The sequence below is a fragment of the Rousettus aegyptiacus genome, unplaced genomic scaffold (assembly GCF_014176215.1).
Source record: "Rousettus aegyptiacus isolate mRouAeg1 unplaced genomic scaffold, mRouAeg1.p scaffold_m13_p_3, whole genome shotgun sequence".
Taxonomy (NCBI): Eukaryota; Metazoa; Chordata; class Mammalia; order Chiroptera; family Pteropodidae; genus Rousettus; species Rousettus aegyptiacus.
This window is the reverse complement of record NW_023416306.1, coordinates 110,145,613-110,151,612: the sequence shown is the minus strand read 5'-3', so window position 1 is coordinate 110,151,612 and position 6,000 is coordinate 110,145,613.

Sequence of the window (6,000 nt, the reverse complement as noted above, 5' to 3'; positions counted from 1 at the left end):
TGCTTAGTATCCGTTTTCCCCATTTCACTGCAGGTCCCGCGAAGCTAGTTCCTAGAACAATGCCGAAAACATTAGTAAATGCCCAATAATTTTTAAATAAACGAATGAAGAATACAATGCCTAGTTGTGTCAAATGTATGCTAAACATTGAAAAAATATGTGCCCGATGGGTCAGACACCTGTTTATTAGTGTCTACCAGTGCTGAGCTGGAGAAAGCTTACACAGGCTTAAAAGGGCCAGTTCTGGGCATCTTGACCCAATTTCACATTAATGACATCATGTTGGTAGCCATGATGAGGGTATTTATACCACAAAAATCAGTAAATGTGACATATTGGGTCTTTTTTTTTTTCCTTTGGAGAGCCAGTTTGCCAGCATACCACTAGTGTCTACCCAATGTCATGTTAGGTACTATGGAGCCACTATAAGTCATAGTTCCTGTCCAGCAATAGTTTCTAGTCTAGAAAACATGACATACATAAGGAATCAAGGAGAATCATGTTACAGCTGTGCAGTGTGAGCAAATCCGTGGTCAGAAAAGGGTGAGATCGGTATGAGTTGGAATAGGTACCAGTGGACATCCTTGACCATGCACATTTCTACTACATCCCCCAATCACCTCTCCAACCTGAAAGATGCTCTGGCAAGGTGAAGACTTCCCCTCTCTTGACCCTCAATTTCATAATCTATAAAATGAGATGGTCCAACTTGATTGTCTCTAAGAGCCTTTGTACCTCAGAAAAATTGCATGATTCTAAATGGTTAGATGTGTGAACCATGCTTCAAAGTGGGTCTAAGAAGATGCCAGGAAAACACCATTCTGATACATCCTTTCCTGTGATTAAATAAATGACTCTTGGGGATTCCATTCAAGAATAAAAGGGTGGAGTAAAATGATCCTCCTGCTACAGAGTTAGGTCAGTGTTCTCTTAGCCAAAGAGATTTGGCATCTGGGGATAGCAAGAGATCTCATGGGTTTTCCTCATGAGCATCATTCAGTAAATCCAATGACCATTTGACAGGGAAATAAGGTCACTATTTTTAAATCAGCAGGAAAAAGGCAGAGCAGCAATATAGAAAGATGATTTATCCTGTGGCCAGAGTGCAGGAGAAACTAATCAAATCAGACTCGATAAAGCTGATGCTGTCTTACATCCCCGGTGCCTAGAAGCCTTGTCGGAGCTGGTCTGCCACAGATCCTGATTTAAGATATAGGCTGACTCCTTTGCCTCTTTTGAGTAGCAATCCAATTACATGCATTTCAATTATTGAACTTTAAAAAAGTCATTACGATTACATGTAATACAAGCCTTTTGATGATGTTAAGTAGTGGCCAAATGGTGTCTGTTGGAGGGATTGGCTCCCAGGCATCTGTGAACCCCCAGGTGGGGCTGGTTCTGGGCTCTCCAAGGCCTTTTTCCCTCTCCCTCTTTGACTCCCTCACAACCCTAAAGGCAGAAACAGCTGCTGCCAGGTTGGATCGTCCAGACTACTCATCTCAAACCACCCTGAAGCTGCAGGGCATCAGGAAGCCAGCCTGACATTCAGTAGAGCCCAGCTGTGGCTCTGCAATACTGCAGGCAGCCATGTTGGCTCAGAGAGAGGCAAGGCTGGAGTCAGATTAATAAGATGGAAATTATACTTATGCAAATCATGGTAGTATAAGGTTGAAATTTGCCATGCTAGAAACATAGCTAACATGTTATAGAAATCCAAAGTAGGCTGATATTATTTCTAATATTGGTGTTCATGGAAAATGATCAGTTAAGATGTTATCAGCTTCCAGTAACAGAAAAATCAAATAAAAGTGACTAAACAAAGAAACATATTAAAGCATATAACAAAAGTCCAGAGTTAGAACAGTTCCACTGTTGGTTAATTCAGTGGCTCAAGATCATTATCAAGAATGCAAGATTTTTTTCTATTTTTCTGCTTTGCCATCTTCACTGTGTTTGACTGATCTCTGAGTCCCCAAGGTGGCCAGCACAGTTTCGGATGTCAGATGCACACGGCAGCACAGGATGTTAGGACATCAGAGTATAAAGACTCTCAGCAGAGTGGTTGAAGAGGAGAGATTAAGTGATATTACCCAGAAAACATCTCCTCATACTTCAAAGAGAAAGTGACGCTTCCTGCTAAAAAGCATTTCAAATATTTTTTAGTCCTTTGTCAAATACAAATGAATGGGGCAAAGTGAACACAGACACAAGGCACTTGGGTTGAAAGAGATGAGCTGCCATGAGCAAGCAGGCAGCTGGTGCTCAGCTGAGTGTGCTGGAGGGAAGCCAAACCTCTGTGAGGACTGTCCTGAAAGCCAATTGTGAGTCAGCACACAACAAGGATTGATAACTTCAAAATAAGGGCCACCCTAATGCCAGAAGCATCCTGCAGATGGCCTGGGCCAGGAGCACTGTGGTCTCTGAGACACAGAGATAATCAAAGTTTGTCATCAGTTCCCTAGTGGATTGTGTGATAGACTGTCATATGGGGCCTCAGACAGAAAGTATGCTGAGTGTGCAGTCAACCAAGTCTCAAAAACCCTATCTTCATAACCAAGTAATAAAAACTCTTCGGCGTTTGCTGTTTAGAGGTATCTGGACTTGGTGAGACCTATCTCTGGCTTTGATTGAGTCTAAGAATCAAAGTGAGCAGAATTTAAGAATTGTGTCCTATAGAGCCTCCTTTCTAAATTACGAAAGCACTTGGTAAACTGGAAGGCTTCATGCAAATGGTAGCCTTTATTATTAGAAAACATATTGAATGGGCTCTTGCATGTCTTTGGGGGAGAAGAAAATACAAAAAAAAAAAGAGAGAGAGAGAGAGAGAGAGAAATAAAGAAAATGTAAAAGATGGTAAATGTGGAATAATTTAAATAATAGAAAACAAAAAATCTAAGAGAACATCTCCGGTGTCGGTTTTCTGATCTTCGATAGCATCAGAGATGTGGTAGAACTGTTAGATTCTCATTTTATGACGCACTGATAACAACGTGATGAAGTATCAGGGCAAAAACAGTTGGAAGGCATCTCACACAACAGCCTCTGGAATGGCTCTCTAGTCTAGTAGTTTGGAGTTTCAAGTTTTAAGGCAGAAGATGATAGTAAAATTGTACCCAATTCAAAATTTATCTGCAAGTGTTGAAAGATTTCTGAGAAAGAAGTACTATGGCAAAGTTTTCAAAAACAGAACAGCTCAACCTAGTAAATGATTTTGGAAAGAAGTTGCAGAGGGACACGCGGAGGCCAAGGACCCAAAAAGGAAAAGCAGGCATGAGGGAATGAGGCTTGGAGAGGCAACAAACGTTTATGAGCTTGCAGCTGCTCTGCTAAGTGCTTTCACATGTCAAATCATTTAATCAGGAAGGTATAATTTCAAGGCCATATCAAATAACATTTAAACTTATAAAACAGAATTTATATTGCAGGCTAAAAGCAATATCAAGTTCTGCAGGAAGCAACACATTTGCCCAAGAGACAGATGTGGGAAGAAGGGCCTCACAACTGTTTGTCTCGGAATGACCCATAATAACCAAATACTGGCCAAGGTTATCGGAAAAAGAAAGGATATGCTGTGGTCATGCGGAAATATTTTATTGAGTCTCATTAAAAAGTAGGTGTTATGGGGTCTGGGGATTTTTTCCCCTTGGTTTCATGTTACAAGTGGAGGGGGTTACATCTTCTTATTCTAACATTTTCTCTTCAAAGAAGAAGGAGTGGCTTATATGATTGGCGGGCTTGAGAGAGTGAAAGGTGCCTGTCTCAGCCCCTTTCTCCTTCCTCTTTGGGGATCTGACACCATTTAGAGAGCTCACATTCCATTATGCTCCTCTATGAAACCCACAGGAGAGACCCAGACAGCTGCTGCCATCGTGACCAATTGGGGAGCTAAATTTAATCTGGGAATCATACTGGGGAATCCATTGTTGCTGCACTCATAAGCTATGTCCTCCAAGTCCAACCAACCCTATAGCAGAAACACGGGTGATATTTTTATTTCCACCTTTCTGTCTCCTATATCTATCTACATTTCATTGTTTCCAAACTCAAGGATTCTGGGAGGGATATTATTTCTGACCCCCTCCAACCCCAACATCCAGAAGTGAGGAAGAAGAACCAGAATCAAAACTTTTAAGAATACAGTTAAAGGTTAACTTATTTTACAAAAAAACTCTGATTCTATTGCTGGGCATTCAAGGCCCTTTATGATCTGAAACCAATATATCCTTGCATGTGACCTAACACTACCTCCCTGCACACACACCACCCTCTAATAGTATCAGATGGAAACACAATCGATACTTGACTGCCTCTGAGCCTTTACTCAAGGTATTGCCTCCAAATGGACAGAGCTTTCCTCATTTTTTCATATCTGTTTCTGATCTCTATAGTCTTCAAAGACTAGCCCAAATTTCACCAAATCCATAGCAGCTTCTGTAGCAGATTCTATACCCAACGGTCACCCCCATTTCCTTCTTTTTATGCTGAACTCCAATTTTACTTAGTTCTTGATTCAAGTGGCTGTTAATTTAGGTGAAGCCATGCCCCCGTGAACCTTGAATATCTTAACCAAACACGATAGTGCTAGTCCCCTGGCCAGCAACTGATTTGGTAATGAACCTATGACTGGGTATTAAACAACAAGCCTTTTAGAGAGAAATTTAAGGCTGGCAAAACGTTTTCCTTCTGATTCATGATACTCTAAAAATACTATCAAAAATCCTTCAACATTGAAAATTTCTCTTTTAGCAGCACTTAAACTTTACTCTTCTTTCTCTTGTAAGCCTGCGACTGCTCTTTCTCTTTTTCTTTTCTTATATTTTTAAGAACATTCCATTTCCTCCTTCCTTGCTTTTTTTTTTAATGCTCTCTCTTGACTTTCTTTCTCATAACTGTAACTCACAATGTTGTGCGTGTTTTTTATTTTGTTTTGTTTTGCTTCTTCCCCTCCCCTCCCCCCCCGCCCCAACACGCATTCCAGTGAATTCTTTCCCAGCCAGAATGTCTATTTTGGTTTGTAAATACTTTGGCTCTACCTTCTTCCTTGAAAGATTTCTATATATCACATGATCACATGTTTCACCTCTTTGTTGTCTTTTAGTTTCTTCCTATTGCAAAAATAAAAAAAAAATGTGCTATCGTCTTCAGACAATTAACTTCATTTTTTATCTTTCACTTTAAATCTGGCAATCTTTAATCTCACATATATATCATATTTTGCATATCAATTCCCTGAGCTTACTTTCTTTTTAATGGTAAATACAAATGACCAAACTACAATAAGTACGTAACGTTTGATTCTGTTATTTGACCTTCCAATTCTAAATATTTGGTTTCATGAATCACTTCATTACTTCTAGTCTTTTCATATTTGCGAAGGTTATAGTTCAAATTTTATTCTAAAACCACCTTTCTGAACTAAGTAGGAGTGGTTCCCAAGCCTTTCAGATTTTCTTGTGGGTTGCAAATAAAGATGCTTCTTGCTAACTAACTCACATTGCAATCCCATATTCAAAAAGGTGGGGAAATAAATGGGTTTATTAGTATGTGTGTTCCCAGAAGTCCCATTCTGCTGATAACCATTGGTAAAAGCTGGAGAAAGGGGCTAGGACATAGCAGAGAAGCTAAGGTGATTGGGGAAATAAAGATCTGGGTGAGAAGGAAAGGAGACTTGGTGAAAAAAGCCAAAGGGAAAAAGGATGGGTTGGGGGGTAGGAGTGGTGCAGAGAGAGAGAGGTAGAGAGAGAGGCTCCAGAACATCCTCCCTCAGGAAAGAACTAAGGAGGGGAAGAACAGCTTTTGAGAAGTTCCTTTGGAGAAACTGCCAGCAGTGGAAGCACAAATGAATTATGACAAGTCAATAGTTCTAGCAGGATCTTTTCATCAGCCTCATTGAAAACTAAAACCAAATGGAGCTCTAATCAGAGCTGAAAGCAGTCGGCCTCCAAATCCTAGATTTTTATAGATTTGTGAGGCTTCTATTCATTATTTCTAACAGTGAAC